This window comes from Pseudophryne corroboree, chromosome 8, assembly GCF_028390025.1.
Source record: "Pseudophryne corroboree isolate aPseCor3 chromosome 8, aPseCor3.hap2, whole genome shotgun sequence".
In the NCBI taxonomy this organism is placed as follows: Eukaryota; Metazoa; Chordata; class Amphibia; order Anura; family Myobatrachidae; genus Pseudophryne; species Pseudophryne corroboree.
In genome coordinates, this window is record NC_086451.1 from 364,642,926 (window position 1) to 364,660,585 (window position 17,660).

General features: G+C 49.1%; 1 long non-coding RNA gene across 1 annotated transcript in view; it reads left to right on the forward strand.

Moving 5' to 3' along the window:
• The first annotated feature begins 16,374 nt into the window (after nucleotides 1–16,374).
• The window catches only part of LOC134947807 (uncharacterized), a 41,981-nt gene continuing 40,695 nt past the window's right edge, over nucleotides 16,375–17,660 (forward strand). Inside the window, exon 1 of the long non-coding RNA XR_010182789.1 lies at nucleotides 16,375–16,768. This is a non-coding gene — a long non-coding RNA (uncharacterized LOC134947807). The remainder of the gene's footprint in view (nucleotides 16,769–17,660) is intronic.

Below are 17,660 nucleotides of genomic sequence, written 5' to 3' on the forward strand. Positions count from 1 at the left end.
GCGTGACACTGCAGTGCCACTCCTAGATGGGCCCGGTGTTTGTGTCGGCCACTAGGGTCGCTTATCTTACTCACACAGCGACCTCGGTGCAAATTTTAGGACTAAAAATAATATTGTGAGGTGTGAGGTATTCAGAATAGACTGAAAATGAGTGTAAATTATGGTTTTTGAGGTTAATAATACTTTGGGATCAAAATGACCCCCAAATTCTATGATTTAAGCTGTTTTTTAGTGTTTTTTGAAAAAAACACCCGAATCCAAAACACACCCGAATCCGACAAAAAAAATTCGGTGAGGTTTTGCCAAAACGCGTTCGAACCCAAAACACGGCCGCGGAACCGAACCCAAAACCAAAACACAAAACCCGAAAAATTTCAGGCGCTCATCTCTAGTAAAGCACACCAACACTGAACAGTGGAGCAGTGAAAACGTGTTTTGTGGAGTGATGAATGACTCTTCTCTGTTTGGCAGTCAAATGGGTGTAGTATGGGAGAATGTTACCTGCCTGACTGCATTATGCCAACTGTGAATTTTGGTGAAGGAGGGATAATGGTATGTGGCTGTTTTTCAGGGTTTGGTCTAGGCCCCATCATCTCCAGTGAAGGGCAACCTTAATGCTTTAGCATATCAAGACATTTTGGACAATGCTATGCTTCCAACTTTGTGGCAACAGTTTGGCGGAGGCCCTTTTCTATTCCAACATGACTGTGCCCCAGTGCACAAAGTATGTACTATAAAGACATGGATTGATGAGTTCGGAGTGGAAGAACTTGACTGGCCCGCACAGTGTCCTGACCTCAACCCCCATTGGGCACCTTTAGCATGATTTGGAACAGAGATTGCGAGCCAGGCCTTCTCGTCCTACATCAGTGCCTGACCTCATAAATGCTCTACAGAATGAACGGACACAAATTCACACAGAAACACTCCAAAATCTTGTGGAAAGCCTTCCAAGAAGAGTGGAAGCTGTTATAGCTGCAATATTACAGTATATGTATTTGAATACAATGTCATTACAGTCCCTGTTGGTGTAATGGTCAAGCGTCCAAATACTTTTATCCATATAATGTATTTTGACATCTTATAAAATAAAGTCCCAAATGTACTAAACGTGTGCAAGATAATCATGCACAATTCTCACATTACCAGAATAACTCAGCATACCAAGATAGTGCATGAGATATGTCAGTGACTTCAGAACGATTAAGGATAACAGCAGCCGTTTCTTAGTGATGCATCTCCTTTTATGTTACATAAGGCAGAAAGACACAGGGCACCAGCTGAAGAGAGGAAAACTGAATTGGTCTTTTGTATATTTTACATGAGTCTGCTACACCTACTTCCCTTTGATGTACAGATTCATTAATATCAAGAATCACAGCCCACAGCACAGTGACATAATAATAAGTCAATTGTAGCCACACTATAGTGTGTGTGTGTGTGTGTGTGTGTGTGTGTGTGTGTGTGTGTGTGTGTGTGTGTGTGTGTGTGTGTGTGTGTGTGTTTTATGCATGTGTAAAATAAAGAAATTAAAGGTGGGTCAAACCAGTCCACAGATGTTCTATCCTTGAGAAGATCCTTTATTAGAATTACTTGATACTCAGACACATTTATTATACTTATTAGGTTTCCCCCTTTTCTCTGACGTCCTAAGTGGATGCTGGGGACTCCGTAAGGACCATGGGGAATAGCGGCTCCGCAGGAGACAGGGCACAAAAGTAAAAGCTTTAGGATCAGGTGGTGTGCACTGGCTCCTCCCCCTATGACCCTCCTCCAAGCCTCAGTTAGGTTTTTGTGCCCGGCCGAGAAGGGTGCAATCTAGGTGGCTCTCCTAAAGAGCTGCTTAGAGTAAAAGTTTTGTTAGGTTTTTTATTTTCAGTGAGTCCTGCTGGCAACAGGCTCACTGCAACGAGGGACTTAGGGGAGAAGAAGTGAACTCACCTGCGTGCAGGATGGATTGGCTTCTTAGGCTACTGGACACTAGCTCCAGAGGGACGATCACAGGTACAGCCTGGATGGGTCACCGGAGCCGCGCCGCCGACCCCCTTGCAGATGCTGAAGAGAGAAGAGGTCCAGAAATCGGCGGCTGAAGACTTCCCAGTCTTCTTAAGGTAGCGCACAGCACGGCAGCTGTGCGCCATTGCTCTCAGCACACTTCACACCAACGGTCACTGAGGGTGCAGGGCGCTGGGGGGGGCGCCCTGGGCAGCAATGAAAGTACCTATGCTGGCTAAAAATACATCACATATAGCCTCTGGGGCTATATGGATGTATTTAACCCCTGCCAGGTTGTCAGAAAAACGGGAGAAGAAGCCCGCCGAAAAGGGGGCGGGGCCTATTCTCCTCAGCACACAGCGCCATTTTCCTACACAGCTCCGCTGCTAGGAAGGCTCCCAGGCTCTCCCCTGCACTGCACTACAGAAACAGGGTTAAAACAGAGAGGGGGGGCATTTTGGTGGCGATATTATAATATATTAAGATGCTATAAGGGAAAACACTTATATAAGGTTGTCCCTGTATAATTATAGCGTTTTGGTGTGTGCTGGCAAACTCTCCCTCTGTCTCCCCAAAGGGCTAGTGGGGTCCTGTCCTCTATCAGAGCATTCCCTGTGTGTGTGCTGTGTGTCGGTACGTGTGTGTCGACATGTATGAGGACGAGGTTGGTGAGGAGGCGGAGCAATTGCCTGTAATGGTGATGTCACTCTCTAGGGAGTCGACACCGGAATGGATGGCTTATTTAGGGAACTACGTGATAATGTCAACACGCTGCAAGGTCGGTTGACGACATGAGACGGCCGGCAAACCAATTAGTACCTGTCCAGGCGTCTCAAACACCGTCAGGGGCTTTAAAACGCCCATTACCTCAGTCGGTCGACACAGACACAGACACGGACACTGACTCCAGTGTCGACGGTGAAGAAAACGTATTTTCCATTAGGGCCACACGTTACATGTTAAGGGCAATGAAGGAGGTGTTACATATTTCTGATACTACAAGTACCACAAAAAAGGGTATTATGTGGGGTGTGAAAAAACTACCTGTAGTTTTTCCTGAATCAGATAAATTAAATGAAGTGTGTGATGATGCGTGGGTTTTCCCCGATAGAAAATTATTGGCGTTATACCCTTTCCCGCCAGAAGTTAGGGCGCGTTGGGAAACACCCCCTAGGGTGGATAAGGCGCTCACACGCTTATCAAAACAAGTGGCGTTACCGTCTCCAGATACGGCCGCCCTCAAGGAGCCAGCTGATAGGAGGCTGGAAAATATCCTAAAAAGTATATACACACATACTGGTGTTATACTGCGACCAGCGATCGCCTCAGCCTGGATGTGCAGCGCTGGGGTGGCTTGGTCGGATTCCCTGACTGAAAATATTGATACCCTTGACAGGGACAGTATTTTATTGACTATAGAGCATTTAAAGGATGCATTTCTATATATGCGAGATGCACAGAGGGATATTTGCACTCTGGCATCAAGAGTAAGTGCGATGTCCATGTCTGCCAGAAGATGTTTATGGACACGACAGTGGTCAGGTGATGCGGATTCCAAACGGCACATGGAAGTATTGCCGTATAAAGGGGAGGAGTTATTTGGGGTCGGTCCATCGGACCTGGTGGCCACGGCAACAGCTGGAAAATCCACCTTTTTTACCCCAAGTCACATCTCAGCAGAAAAAGACACCGTCTTTTCAGCCTCAGTCCTTTCGTCCCCATAAGGGCAAGCGGGCAAAAGGCCAGTCATATCTGCCCAGGGGTAGAGGAAAGGGAAGAAGACTGCAGCAGGCAGCCCCTTCCCAGGAACAGAAGCCCTCCACCGCTTCTGCCAAGTCCTCAGCATGACGCTGGGGCCGTACAAGCGGACTCAGGTGCGGTGGGGGGTCGTCTCAAGAGTTTCAGCGCGCAGTGGGCTCACTCACAAGTGGACCCCTGGATCCTACAAGTAGTATCCCAGGGGTACAGATTGGAAATTCGAGACGTCTCCCCCTCGCAGGTTCCTGAAATCTGCTTTACCAACGTCTCCCTCCGACAGGGAGGCAGTATTGGAAACAATTCACAAGCGGTTTTCCCAGCAGGTGATAATCAAAGTACCCCTCCTACAACAAGGAAAGGGGTATTATTCCACACTATTTGTGGTACTGAAGCCAGACGGCTCGGTGAGACCTATTCTAAATCTGAAATCTTTAAACACTTACATACAAAGGTTCAAATCAAGATGGAGTCACTCAGAGCAGTGATAGCGAACCAGGAAGAAGGGGACTATATGGTGTCCCTGGACATCAAGGATGCTTACCTCCATGTCCCAATTTGCCCTTCTCACCAAGGGTACCTCAGCTTCGTGGTACAGAACTGTCACTATCAGTTTCAGACGCTGCCGTTTGGATTGTCCACGGCACCCCGGGTCTTTACCAAGGTAATGGCCGAAATGATGATTCTTCTTCAAAGAAAAGGCGTCTTAATTATCCCTTACTTGGACGATCTCCTGATAAGGGCAAGGTCCAGAGAACAGTTGGAGGTTGGAGTAGCACTATCTCAAGTAGTTCTACGACAGCACGGGTGGATTCTAAAATCGCAGCTGATTCCGACGACACGTCTGCTGTTCCTAGGGATGATTCTGGACACAGTCCAGAAAAAGGTGTTTCTCCCGGAGGAGAAAGCCAGGGAGTTATCCGAGCTAGTTAGGAACCTCCTAGAACCAGGCCAAGTGTCAGTGCATCAATGCACAAGAGTCCTGGGAAAAATGGTGGCTTCTTACGAAGCGATTCCATTCGGCAGATTTCACGCAAGAATTTTTCAGTGGGATCTGCTGGACGAATGGTCCGGATCGCATCTTCGGATGCATCAGCGGATAATCCTGTCTCCAAGGACAAGGGTGTCTCTTCTGTGGTGGCTGCAGAGTGCTCATCTACTAGAGGGCAGCAGATTCGGCATTCAGGACTGTGTCCTGGTGACCACGGATGCCAGCCTGAGAGGCTGGGGAGCAGTCACACAGGGAAGAAATTTCCAAGGAGTGTGGTCAAGTCTGGAGACTTCTCTCCACATAAATATACTGGAGCTAAGGGCAATTTACAATGCTCTGAGCCTAGGAAGACCTCTGCTTCAAAGTCAACCGGTGCTGATCCAGTCGGACAACATCACGGCAGTCGCCCACGTAAACAGACAGGGTGGCACAAGAAGCAGGAGGGCAATGGCAGCAAGGATTCTTCGCTGGGCGAAAAATCATGTGATAACACTGTCAGCGGTGTTCATTCCGGGAGTGGACAACTGGGAAGCAGACTTCCTCAGCAGGCACGACCTCCACCCGGGAGAGTGGGGACTTCATCTGGAAGTCTTCCACATGATTGTGAACCGTTGGGAAAGACCAAAGGTGGACATGATGGCGTCCCGTCTGAACAAAAAAACTGGACAGGTATTGCGCCAGGTCAAGAGACCCTCAGGCAATAGCTGGGACGCTCTGGTAACACCGTGGGTGTACCAGTCGGTGTATGTGTTCCCTCCTCTGCCTCTCATACCCAAGGTACTGAGAATTATAAGACGGAGAGGAGTAAGAACTATACTCGTGGCTCCGGATTGGCCAAGAAGGACTTGGTACCCGGAACTTCAAGAGATACTAAGAAGAGACTTGCTTCAGCAAGGATCATGTCTGTTCCAAGACTTACCGCGGCTGCGTTTGACGGCATGGCGGTTGAACGCCGTATCCTAAGGGAAAAAGGCATTCCGGAAGAGGTCATCCCTACCCTGGTCAGAGCCAGGAAGGAGGTGACCGCACAACATTATCACCGCATTTGGCGAAAATATGTTGCATGGTGTGAGGCCAGGAAGGCCCCCACGGAGGAATTTCAACTCGGTCGATTCCTGCATTTCCTGCAAACAGGAGTGTCTATGGGCCTCAAATTTGGGTCCATTAAGGTTCAAATTTCGGCCCTGTTGATTTTCTTCCAGAAAGAATTGGCTTCAGTTCCTGAAGTCCAGAAGTTTGTCAAGGGAGTACTGCATATACAACCCCTTTTGTGCCTCCAGTGGCACTGTGGGATCTCAACGTAGTTCTGGGATTCCTCAAATCACATTGGTTTAAACCGCTCAAATCTGTGGATTTGAAATATCTCACATGGAAAGTGACCATGCTGTTGGCCCTGGCCTCGGCCAGGCGAGTGTCAGAATTGGCGGCTTTGTCTCACAAAAGCCCATATCTGATTGTCCATTCGGACAGGGCAGAGCTGCGGACTCGTCCCCAGTTTCTCCCTAAGGTGGTGTCAGCGTTTCACCTGAACCAGCTTATTGTGGTACCTGCGGCTACTAAGGACTTGGAGGACTCCAAGTTGCTAGATGTTGTCAGGGCCCTGAAAATATATATTTCCAGGACGGCTGGAGTCAGGAAAACTGACTTGCTGTTATCCTGTATGCACTCAACAAACTGGGTGCTCTTGCTTCTAAGCAGACGATTGCTAGTTGGATGTGTAGTACAATTCAGCTTGCACATTCTGTGGCAGGCCTGCCACAGCCAAAATATGTAAATGCCCATTCCACAAGGAATGTGGGCTCATCTTGGGCGGCTGCCTGAGGGGTCTTGGCTTTACAACTTTGCCGAGCTGCTACTTGGTCAGGGGCAAACACGTTTGCAAAATTTTACAAATTTGCTACCCTGGCTGAGGAGGACCTGGAGTTCTCTCATTCAGTGCTGCAGAGTCATCCGCACTCTCCCGCCCGTTTGGGAGCTTTGGTATAATCCCCATGGTCCTTACGGAGTCCCCAGCATCCACTTAGGACGTCAGAGAAAATAAGAATTTACTTACCGATAATTCTATTTCTCGTAGTCCGTAGTGGATGCTGGGCGCCCATCCCAAGTGTGGATTGTCTGCAATACTTGTACATAGTTATTGTTACAAAAATCGGGTTATTATTGTTGTGAGCCATCTTTTCAGAGGCTCCGCTGTTATCATGCTGTTAACTGGGTTCAGATCACAGGTTGTACAGTGTGATTGGTGTGGCTGGTATGAGTCTTACCCGGGATTCAAAATCCTTCCTTATTGTGTACGCTCGTCCGGGCACAGTATCCTAACTGAGGCTTGGAGGAGGGTCATAGGGGGAGGAGCCAGTGCACACCACCTGATCCTAAAGCTTTTACTTTTGTGCCCTGTCTCCTGGGGAGCCGCTATTCCCCATGGTCCTTACGGAGTCCCCAGCATCCACTACGGACTACGAGAAATAGAATTATCGGTAAGTAAATTCTTATTTTATTTAACCAATTCCTCCATGGACTTACTAAATCTGTAGAAGGGACAAATGAGGGAACTTGTTTATGTAGAGATGACTTGATGGAAAACAGAATTATATGTTCCAGAGAGATACAATATTGTGTGGACAGTTTGAAACCATTACAGAAGCATACAGTCACATAGAACAGACATTTCAGCCTACTCTGCTGCCGGTTCTTAGCACAAGTATATTGTGTGCCATAACCTGACGCATTTCATCTCAGGGATTTCGTCACAAGAGTGGCTTGGCTCTATACGTTCCAAAGTTCTAATCAGACAACACAAGTGCGTTTCACTCTCCTAAGGAAATAGAGCTCAGCCTAGACTTAATTCTATTTAATGAGCAAGTATTTTGTTTTAATATAATTCTGTTTTTAAAGGCAGTTATCCATAAAGTAATGTGTACACAATGATAAGCCTCATGTTGCCTTTCCTTTTTACAGATTTACTAATTCCATGCATGGGCCAGGTAATTATAAAGGGAAGGCAACAGAACTATAATATAGTCTCAGAGCTCCAAGTTATTTCAAAGAAGAATCTTCCCAATGATAGAATTCTTGTAGATTTAACAGTCTATAGAATAAAAAAAATATTTGTTTATTGATTTAACTAATAATATGTATAATAATAATGCTAAGCCAATGCTATCAAATTCAGCCGTTTTACACTTTTTACTTATTTAAATTTTCATGATTTTTGGAGCAGGCATTAGGTTTTCTGTGTTTATGATGATAATTGCTAAACAGCAGCAATGATTTACTATTATAGAGGGAATTCAAGCAGTTCCCCAAAAATGTTGGCCACTCTGGTTTTCTCGTAACCCACCCCTTTCCAAATTCTGGTAAAGAGCAGTGAGCTCTCTCATGGAACTAGTGACAGGTTCCACCTGGGCAGCAATGTGTGACGGGCAAATACCAGTCAGCCATGACAGCCCATTGAACTTATGCCCAAAGTGCTGGAACTGGTTCGTTACATTCCTGTTCATATACAGTATTAACTTTTTATTAGAGATGAGTGGCTCAGTTTTATTGAATACCTAACACACCCAAATTTGGGTATCCCAGTAGAACTGAGTCCTGGCTCGGATCAATTTTTGGGGATTTCAGTGTACTGAGTTCCGAGTCAGGTTTTCCCTCAAGTTTGGAAATCGGATATAAATAACGAATCTCAGGTTATGGGCCACATGTAAGTCCCTCCCTTGTGATTTCAGGTGTCATTTCACTCAGGAGAATGTACGGTGAGGTGAGAAAAATTGATTGGAAATTATTGGAAATCAATGTTATAGATGTTAATAATACTATAAGACCAAAAACAGGTCCAAGTAACAGTATATGAATCTAGCTGTTTTTATTGATTTTGCATAGTTTTTTTTAAAAGAAACCCAGAACTAATACCAAACCCAAAACACTTGAAGATAATTTTGCAAAATCAAAACCAAAACACGACAATGATCTAGAACCAAAACCAAAACATGGGGTCTGCACACATCTACACCCATGTTCCATAATTGGATCAGATCAATAAACATCATTTTCCTTTCTGCATGAGGAGGAGGAATTCTGGGGGTCATTCCGAGTTGATCGTAGCTGTGCAAAATTTAGCACAGCTACGATCATGTTCCCAGACATGCGGGGGGACGCCCAGCACAGGGCTAGTCCCCCCCGCATGTCAGTCCCCCCCCCCCCCCCCCCCGCACAAGCACAAAAGCATCGCACAGCGTCGATGCTTTAGTACTTGTGGAGTAACTCCCGGCCAGCGCAGCTTCTGCAGCTGGCTAGGAGTTGATCGTCGCTGCCCCTGGTCGCAGCGGCCGCGTGTGACATCATGCAGCCACTGCGGCCCACCCCCCACGCGATGCGGCCACACCTGCGTTGGCCGGACCGCGCCAACCCCTCCCACCCAGCGACCGCCTCTGCCTGTCAATCAGGGAATGATGGCCTTCGGCGCATGCGCAATTCCGACCCAATCGCTGCTCTGCGATAAACTGCAGCGAGCAATCGGGTAGGAATGACCACCTCTGTCTCCAACTAGAGAAATCTCGGAAGTGGTTAAAATTCCGCTAGTTGAGATCCCGGCGGTCACAATGCCGACGCCGGAATCCTGACTAGTGGTGAAATCCTGCTGCCAGAATACCAATGCCACAGGCTATTCTCCCTCTGTGGGTGTCGCCGCTGCCGACTGGTGGTCGGGATGCAGCTGTCGATATACTGACAGCTGCTGGTAATTCATACTGATTCCAGAAATCTATATGTTACTATAGATACACAGTATGTATAACATGTAAAGCTTCAGGTTTACTTTGGATAGTAAAATAGTTCCTACTAAAAACCTAACTGGACATTTCTTTCCACCCCCTGTCACTGTAGTAAAGTCGTTTGCTGAGTGAAGGAGTTTTTCAAGATTGTTCTAACTGTTCCATATGCGTAATCAAATGAAACACATTTCCTGTCACTTCAAAGCTGTTCTTTAAACGACGGAATATAATTGTAGTTGCCAGTATGTTGGATTCAATGATTTGATTTCAAAGACAAAGGTTCTGTAATGCAGTGTGCTAGCAACCGGCGAGATTGATTTCACAAACAACGTGCACTGTGGAATCGCTAAAAAGTACCGTATAGTATGGCTGAAACTGATGTAGTCAGTAATTGTTCTACAGGGAATGATAAGTTAATTACATTGATAAGATGGGGTCAAGAAGGATAATTAAAGGGCATTATTCACTTAACATATTAGGCTAATTAAAGAAAACACACTCACCTTCCGTACTCGTGGCACGAAAAGGGTCAAAGTTGCTGTCTCAGAATAAATCTGTCAACATTTAAGACTTTATTACATCTGCATCTCCAATTCCAGGCAAAATCAGAGTAAGACTGTATCAGGCCTTTGTACAAGGCTGGCGCTACAATACGGCGAAAAGAGTAAACATTTTGGGGGCGCTCAAATACACTGAATAATATACTGTATACTATGTCACTCATTTCAGTCCTGATTCTGAGTAGGATGCAGCAGCGATGTCAGACGCAGTGGAGCGTTTTTTCTTCTGTACATCTAAGTCGCACTGAGCATGCATTAATATTCTGTATGCACAGAGTCAGAGCTGCGATTTAGGCACACGGGAGACGCATGTGGTGCTGTTCCTGGGTGGAGACAGAATACCTCCCAGTGGACAATCTCTATTCTTGGGATTGTCTCACTGACCCACCCATGGGTTGTAGTGTCCTGCGGGCCGGAGGGGGGGTGGGGTGGATGGAGCTGGGGGGGAGAGCACCGTCACCGCTGCTCTATGCAGATGCACAGAATACTATTAACAGTGTAGAAAGAGAACCTGGGGGCTGCGTGCTGGGCATGCCCACACAGTGATGTCAATAGGGTTTGCCATGGGGCTCCACCCCTTCCTGATGAGGCCCCACCCATTGTTCAGCAGGCATGCCTTCGGCGCGTAAGGTGTCCTGTTTTCATTTATAACAATGTTGGGAGGTATATGACAGGGAGGAGGCTAAGTAGATAGCTGGAGATGGTCAGTCTTATGCATGACTCATGTGAGTGATGTGCTGCGGATAGTGGTAGAACACAGACACGCAGAATTTTTTACACAGATGACATATTTCGATGGATAATCTGCACCAGCCATAGGGTTGGTGCAAGTTTTAATGGTGCGACTGATGGTGCATAGAAAGACCAAACAAGTGCTATATGCGCATCTGAATATGCTCAAAGTGGGCATCCCAGTACTTGCAGATATATGGATGTAAATTGGTGTTCCCTCTGTAGTATATTATTAACATACTGTATAAGAAATACAGAACGTAAGATCTTGCCAGCAGGGCCCTCACTCTCTCTGTGGACTTTAGATAATTAAGCAATCTATGTAATTATGTACATTTGTGAATGATTCATATACTGGTTTATCTTGCTGTATATTTCATCCACCATGTAAGGCGCTATGGAATTCTTTTGGCACCACATAAATAAAAGATAATACTACTGCTACTACTAAAAATAATAATAATGAAAAAAATAATCATAATAAGTACTTTTTAACAAAATGAGACTATAAACCAAGTAATAGAAAGTAGCGCACCTATTAGTGCACAGAGCTTTAGTATTAGTGTAAACCCAGTGCCAGATTAAGGATCACATGGGCCTGGAGCTGAAATTTATGAAGGGCCTATTGTGTACCGCCGCAGGGGTTGTGACCAGCAACAGCGGGTTTGTGACTCATGCAGGGCCCGCCACACATTGGCCCTCATTACGAGTTGTTCGCTCGCTAGCAGTTTTTAGCAGCCGTGCAAATGCTAAGCCGCCGCCCTCTGGGAGTGTATATTAGCTTAGCAGAAGTGCGAACGAAAGGATCGCAGAGCGGCAACAAAAAAAGATTGTGCAGTTTCTGAGCAGCTCCAGACCTACTCAGCGCTTGCGATCACTTCAGACTATTTAGTTCCTGTTTTGACGTTACGAACACGCCCTGCGTATGCCCAGCCACGCCTGCATTACCCCAGGCACGCCTACGTTTGTATCTGACACGCCTGCGTTTTTCCACACACTCCCCGAAAACAGTCAGTTACCACCCAGAAACACCCACTTCCTGTCAATCACTCTGCGGTCAGCAGTGCGACTGAAAAGCGTAGCTAGACCTTGTGTGAAACTACATCGGCTGTTGTGAAAGTACGTCGCACATGCGCATTGCGGCACTTACACATGAGCAGAAGTGCCGCTTTTTTGACTAAACGCTGCGCTGCGACCGAAAACAGCTAGCAAACAACTCGGAATGACCACCATTGTTCTTTGCCTGAGTCAAAGCCATCCTGGGTCCTAGTGGTTCATTTACTAAAGGTTCTAAAAATGAAAATTGGTGATGTTGCCCATAGTAACCATTCAAATTCTGTCTATCGTTTCTCTAATGCATCCCAGATAAATGATAGTCAGAATCTGATTGGTTGCTATGGGCAACATCACCACTTTTCATTGTTAGAACCTTTAGTAAATGCCCCTAGTGTCTGCGTGCTGTAGCAGGTAAGCAGAGGCGCGGAATCACATTTGCTGATTACAGAGTATGGCACTTTTTAATTTTAAAGGCAACATTTTGGTTGCGACGCATCACTGCAGCTGTGTTGTGTATAATGATTTGTGCACTAAAGTGTGGTATTGTATTTATGGGATGCAGTCAGCATGTCAACAATTCCAATGTCAGAAGTTATGATGTCAACATTTTTGAAATGTCAGCATGGACTATGTCAGCTTCTGCAGAATATTGACATGTTCACAATGTCGGCATCAATGTTTCAGTCCCCTTCCGGACCATTTTCAAGACTGCCGATAATTAGTGCAGCCGATCTCAAGCCGACAAGTAAATGCCGGTACTTTCTGCTTTGAGAGCGGCTTGTGTGATTGTTGGTGGTCTTGAAATTGTTCCAGAACGGCATCAAAGCATTGACACTTTAGGTGAATATATAATTCATAGCCTTCGGTATCCGGTCTGTACGTCAGCCACACTTAGGTTGACAGTAATTAGGTCGACGTGCATTCGGTCGACATGGTCACTATGTCGACATGGATAAAGGTCGACATGAGGGTTTTTTTTATTTATTTTTTTAAACTTTTTCATATGTTACGATCCACGTGGACTACGACTGGGAATAGTAACCCGTGCGGTAGCGGAGCGAGGCACCTTGTCAGCCATGCGAGGGGACACGGTGCACTAACTGGGGTTCCCGGTCACTTTACGAAGAAAACGATAGCAATTTTTTAATTAAAACTCATGTCGACCTTTTTCCATGTCGACCTAATGACCGCGTCTACCTATTTCGGGTGTCGACCTAGTCGCTGTCTACTAATAGTGGTCAACCTAAGTGTGGTCGACCCTATGATCCACACCCTAGCCCATGGGTCTTCAACCTGCGACCCTCCAGCTGCTGTGGAACTATACATCCCAGCATGCCCTGCCTCAGTTTTAGCATGCCTTAATAGCAAAACTGTGGCAGGGCATGCTGGGATGTGTAGTTTCACAGCACCCGGAGGGCCGCAGGTTGAAGACCCATGCCCTAGCCTTTACTACAGCATGTGATGCAGGTTATACATTTTTCTGGTGGTATTACACTTCCATTCTTTCTTCTCACTCTCTCACTCTATATCTATCTATATCTATCTATATATACACGCTGTCAGGCGTGGTGCAAGCCGCTCAGCAGGGTCTGCAAAAGCAGGGAGGCGCCGGATGGGAGAGGCTCTGTCCTTGCTCTGTTTCTGTCGGCTGCCGCTGCGCCTATCACACTATGACAAACAGCGGCGCCAGCACCTTGAAGCGTGGCATCCAACACCCGGCAAAATCAACCCCCCCCCCCCCTCTTCGGCTGAGTGTGAGGGCAGTGACGATGAGGGGGAGTTAGAGGGAGGCTGAGGGCAGGGGCTCTGAAGGGGGACTTACAGGGAGGGTGAAGGCAGGAACGCTGAGAGAGAGTTACAAGGAGGGTGAGGGCAGGGACGCTGAGGATGAGTTGGAGGGAGGGTGAGTGCAGGGACACTGAGGGGGAGTTGGAGGGAGGGTGAGTGCAGGGACGCTGAGGGGGAGTTGGAGGGAGGGTGAGGGCGGGGACGCTGAGGGGGAGTTGGAGGGGGGGTGAGGGCAGGGACGCTGAGGGGGAGTTAGAGGGAGGCTGAGGGCAGGGGCTCTGAAGGGGGACTTACAGGGAAGGTGAGGGCAGGGACGCTGAGGGAGAGTTATTGGAAGGGTGAGGGCAGGGACGCTGATGGGGAGTTGGAGGGAGGGTGAGGGCAGGGACGCTAAGAGGGAGGGACGCTTAGAGGGAGGGTAAATTGAAATGAAAAATTAAACAAGAACAACTATGGGTCTCACATATGACTGTACACATTAATAACAAAACCCCATATTTGTATAAACATAGTCAACATGGCACCCCACAACTGCTTACACAGTACCTAGTAAACGGCTGAGACATACCTCCAGAAGATTTACAGGATTTTCCTCCAGTTTCCCATCCCATAGCAGGAGGTGCAGAGCCGACGGCAGGTAGTAAATGTCCATCTAACGAGAGTGATCAAACAGGGGGACGGGGACAAATGCCAAAATCTTCCCAGTGAGGAGCCTTGGCCAATCCGCACCTAGGATGTTAACTGGTCCGTGCCTATTCTCCGTCACCTTTGCTCCAGGGCAGTGGGGATTGGAAATCCAGGCAGCTTCCAGGGCTGTAGTGTGCTGCTGCCGCTGTGCTGTCCGTGCGGTACGGTGCCCTGGGCCTGCTGCCCTGAGCACCGGCACTGGATGCTCATCATTTTCCGTGGGTGCTACCGGGCCCGAGCATCCACGGAATCGGCACCTATGCCCTACACACACACACACACAGCCTGTCCCCCCCCCCCCCCCCCCAGTCCCTACACACACACATACACAGCCTGTTCCCCCAGTCCCTACACACACACACAGTCTATGCCCCCCAGTCCCTACACACACTCTGTTCACCCCCCCCCCCAGTCCCTACACATACACAGCCTGTCCCCCCCCCCAGTCCCTACACACACACATACACAGCCTGTTCCCCCAGTCCCTACACACACACACAGGGCCGGATTAACAATGGGGCGGATGGAGCTGCAGCTCCAGGCCCCCTCTTCAAAATAGGCCCACAGGATCTCCTGCAGATGGAAACAGGAAAACATTTTTTTTCCTGTTTTCCTGTTCAGTAGCCGTCTGATGTCCCGCCCCCTTGAGATAAGGCACAAGCGCCGGCCAGCGTGCAAGACAGCAGCAGCCAGCAGCGGACTTGCCTGCCTGGAAGTCGGGTGACTTTCTCTGCCGAGGCCGGCTCCTGCTGCTTGCTGAATGTTAGGATTTTTTCTCTCAAAGGGGCGTGGTCACGGACCCGTGATTAGGCCACGCCCCCGACTGTGCCTGGTCTGTCTTTATGCACCCCTGCTTTCTTCTTCTGTGTCCCGCTCGCTCAGTAACGGGGTGGGTGGGGGGAACCGGCTGTGTGCAGGGCCGGATTAACAATGGGGCGGATGGAGCTGCAGCTCCAGGCCCCCTCTTCAAAATAGGCCCACAGGATCTCCTGCAGATGGAAACAGGAAAACATTTTTTTTCCTGTTTTCCTGTTCAGTAGCCGTCTGATGTCCCGCCCCCTTGAGATAAGGCACAAGCGCCGGCCAGCGTGCAAGACAGCAGCAGCCAGCAGCGGACTTGCCTGCCTGGAAGTCGGGTGACTTTCTCTGCCGAGGCCGGCTCCTGCTGCTTGCTGAATGTTAGGATTTTTTCTCTCAAAGGGGCGTGGTCACGGACCCGTGATTAGGCCACGCCCCCGACTGTGCCTGGTCTGTCTTTATGCACCCCTGCTTTCTTCTTCTGTGTCCCGCTCGCTCAGTAACGGGGTGGGTGGGGGGAACAGGCTGTGTGTGTGTGTAGGGACTGGGGGGCATAGACTGTGTGTGTCACACACACAGTCTATGCCCCCCAGTCCCTACACACACACACAGCCTGTTCCCCCCACCCACCCCGTTACTGAGCGAGCGGGACACAGAAGAAGAAAGCAGGGGTGCATAAAGACAGACCAGGCACAGTCGGGGGCGTGGCCTAATCACGGGTCCGTGACCACGCCCCTTTGAGAGAAAAAATCCTAACATTCAGCAAGCAGCAGGAGCCGGCCTCGGCAGAGAAAGTCACCCGACTTCCAGGCAGGCAAGTCCGCTGCTGGCTGCTGCTGTCTTGCACGCTGGCCGGCGCTTGTGCCTTATCTCAAGGGGGCGGGACATCAGACGGCTACTGAACAGGAAAACAGGAAAAAAAATGTTTTCCTGTTTCCATCTGCAGGAGATCCTGTGGGCCTATTTTGAAGAGGGGGCCTGGAGCTGCAGCTCCATCCGCCCCATTGTTAATCCGGCCCTGTGTGTGTGTGTAGGGACTGGGGGAACAGGCTATGTATGTGTGTGTGTAGGGACTGGGGGGGGGGGACAGGCTGTGTATGTGTAGGGACTGGGGGGGGGGGGTGAACAGAGTGTGTGTAGGGACTGGGGGGCATAGACTGTGTGTGTGTGTAGGGACTGGGGGAACAGGCTGTGTATGTGTGTGTGTAGGGACTGGGGGGGGGGGGGGGACAGGCTGTGTGTGTGTGTGTGTAGGGCATAGGTGCCGATTCCGTGGATGCTCGGGCCCGGTAGCACCCACGGAAAATGATGAGCATCCAGTGCCGGTGCTCAGGGCAGCAGGCCCAGGGCACCGTACCGCACGGACAGCACAGCGGCAGCAGCACACTACAGCCCTGGAAGCTGCCTGGATTTCCAATCCCCACTGCCCTGGAGCAAAGGTGACGGAGAATAGGCACGGACCAGTTAACATCCTAGGTGCGGATTGGCCAAGGCTCCTCACTGGGAAGATTTTGGCATTTGTCCCCGTCCCCCTGTTTGATCACTCTCGTTAGATGGACATTTACTACCTGCCGTCGGCTCTGCACCTCCTGCTATGGGATGGGAAACTGGAGGAAAATCCTGTAAATCTTCTGGAGGTATGTCTCAGCCGTTTACTAGGTACTGTGTAAGCAGTTGTGGGGTGCCATGTTGACTATGTTTATACAAATATGGGGTTTTGTTATTAATGTGTACAGTCATATGTGAGACCCATAGTTGTTCTTGTTTAATTTTTCATTTCAATTTACCCTCCCTCTAAGCGTCCCTCCCTCTTAGCGTCCCTGCCCTCACCCTCCCTCCAACTCCCCATCAGCGTCCCTGCCCTCACCCTTCCTATAACTCTCCCTCAGCGTCCCTGCCCTCACCTTCCCTGTAAGTCCCCCTTCAGAGCCCCTGCCCTCAGCCTCCCTCTAACTCCCCCTCAGCGTCCCTGCCCTCACCCCCCCTCCAACTCCCCCTCAGCGTCCCCGCCCTCACCCTCCCTCCAACTCCCCCTCAGCGTCCCTGCACTCACCCTCCCTCCAACTCCCCCTCAGTGTCCCTGCACTCACCCTCCCTCCAACTCATCCTCAGCGTCCCTGCCCTCACCCTCCTTGTAACTCTCTCTCAGCGTTCCTGCCTTCACCCTCCCTGTAAGTCCCCCTTCAGAGCCCCTGCCCTCAGCCTCCCTCTAACTCCCCCTCATCGTCACTGCCCTCACACTCAGCCGAAGAGGGGGGGGGGGGGGGGGGGTTGATTTTGCCGGGTGTTGGATGCCACGCTTCAAGGTGCTGGCGCCGCTGTTTGTCATAGTGTGATAGGCGCAGCGGCAGCCGACAGAAACAGAGCAAGGACAGAGCCTCTCCCATCCGGCGCCTCCCTGCTTTTGCAGACCCTGCTGAGCGGCTTGCACCACGCCTGACAGCGTGTATATATAGATAGATATAGATAGATATAGAGTGAGAGAGTGAGAAGAAAGAATGGAAGTGTAATACCACCAGAAAAATGTAT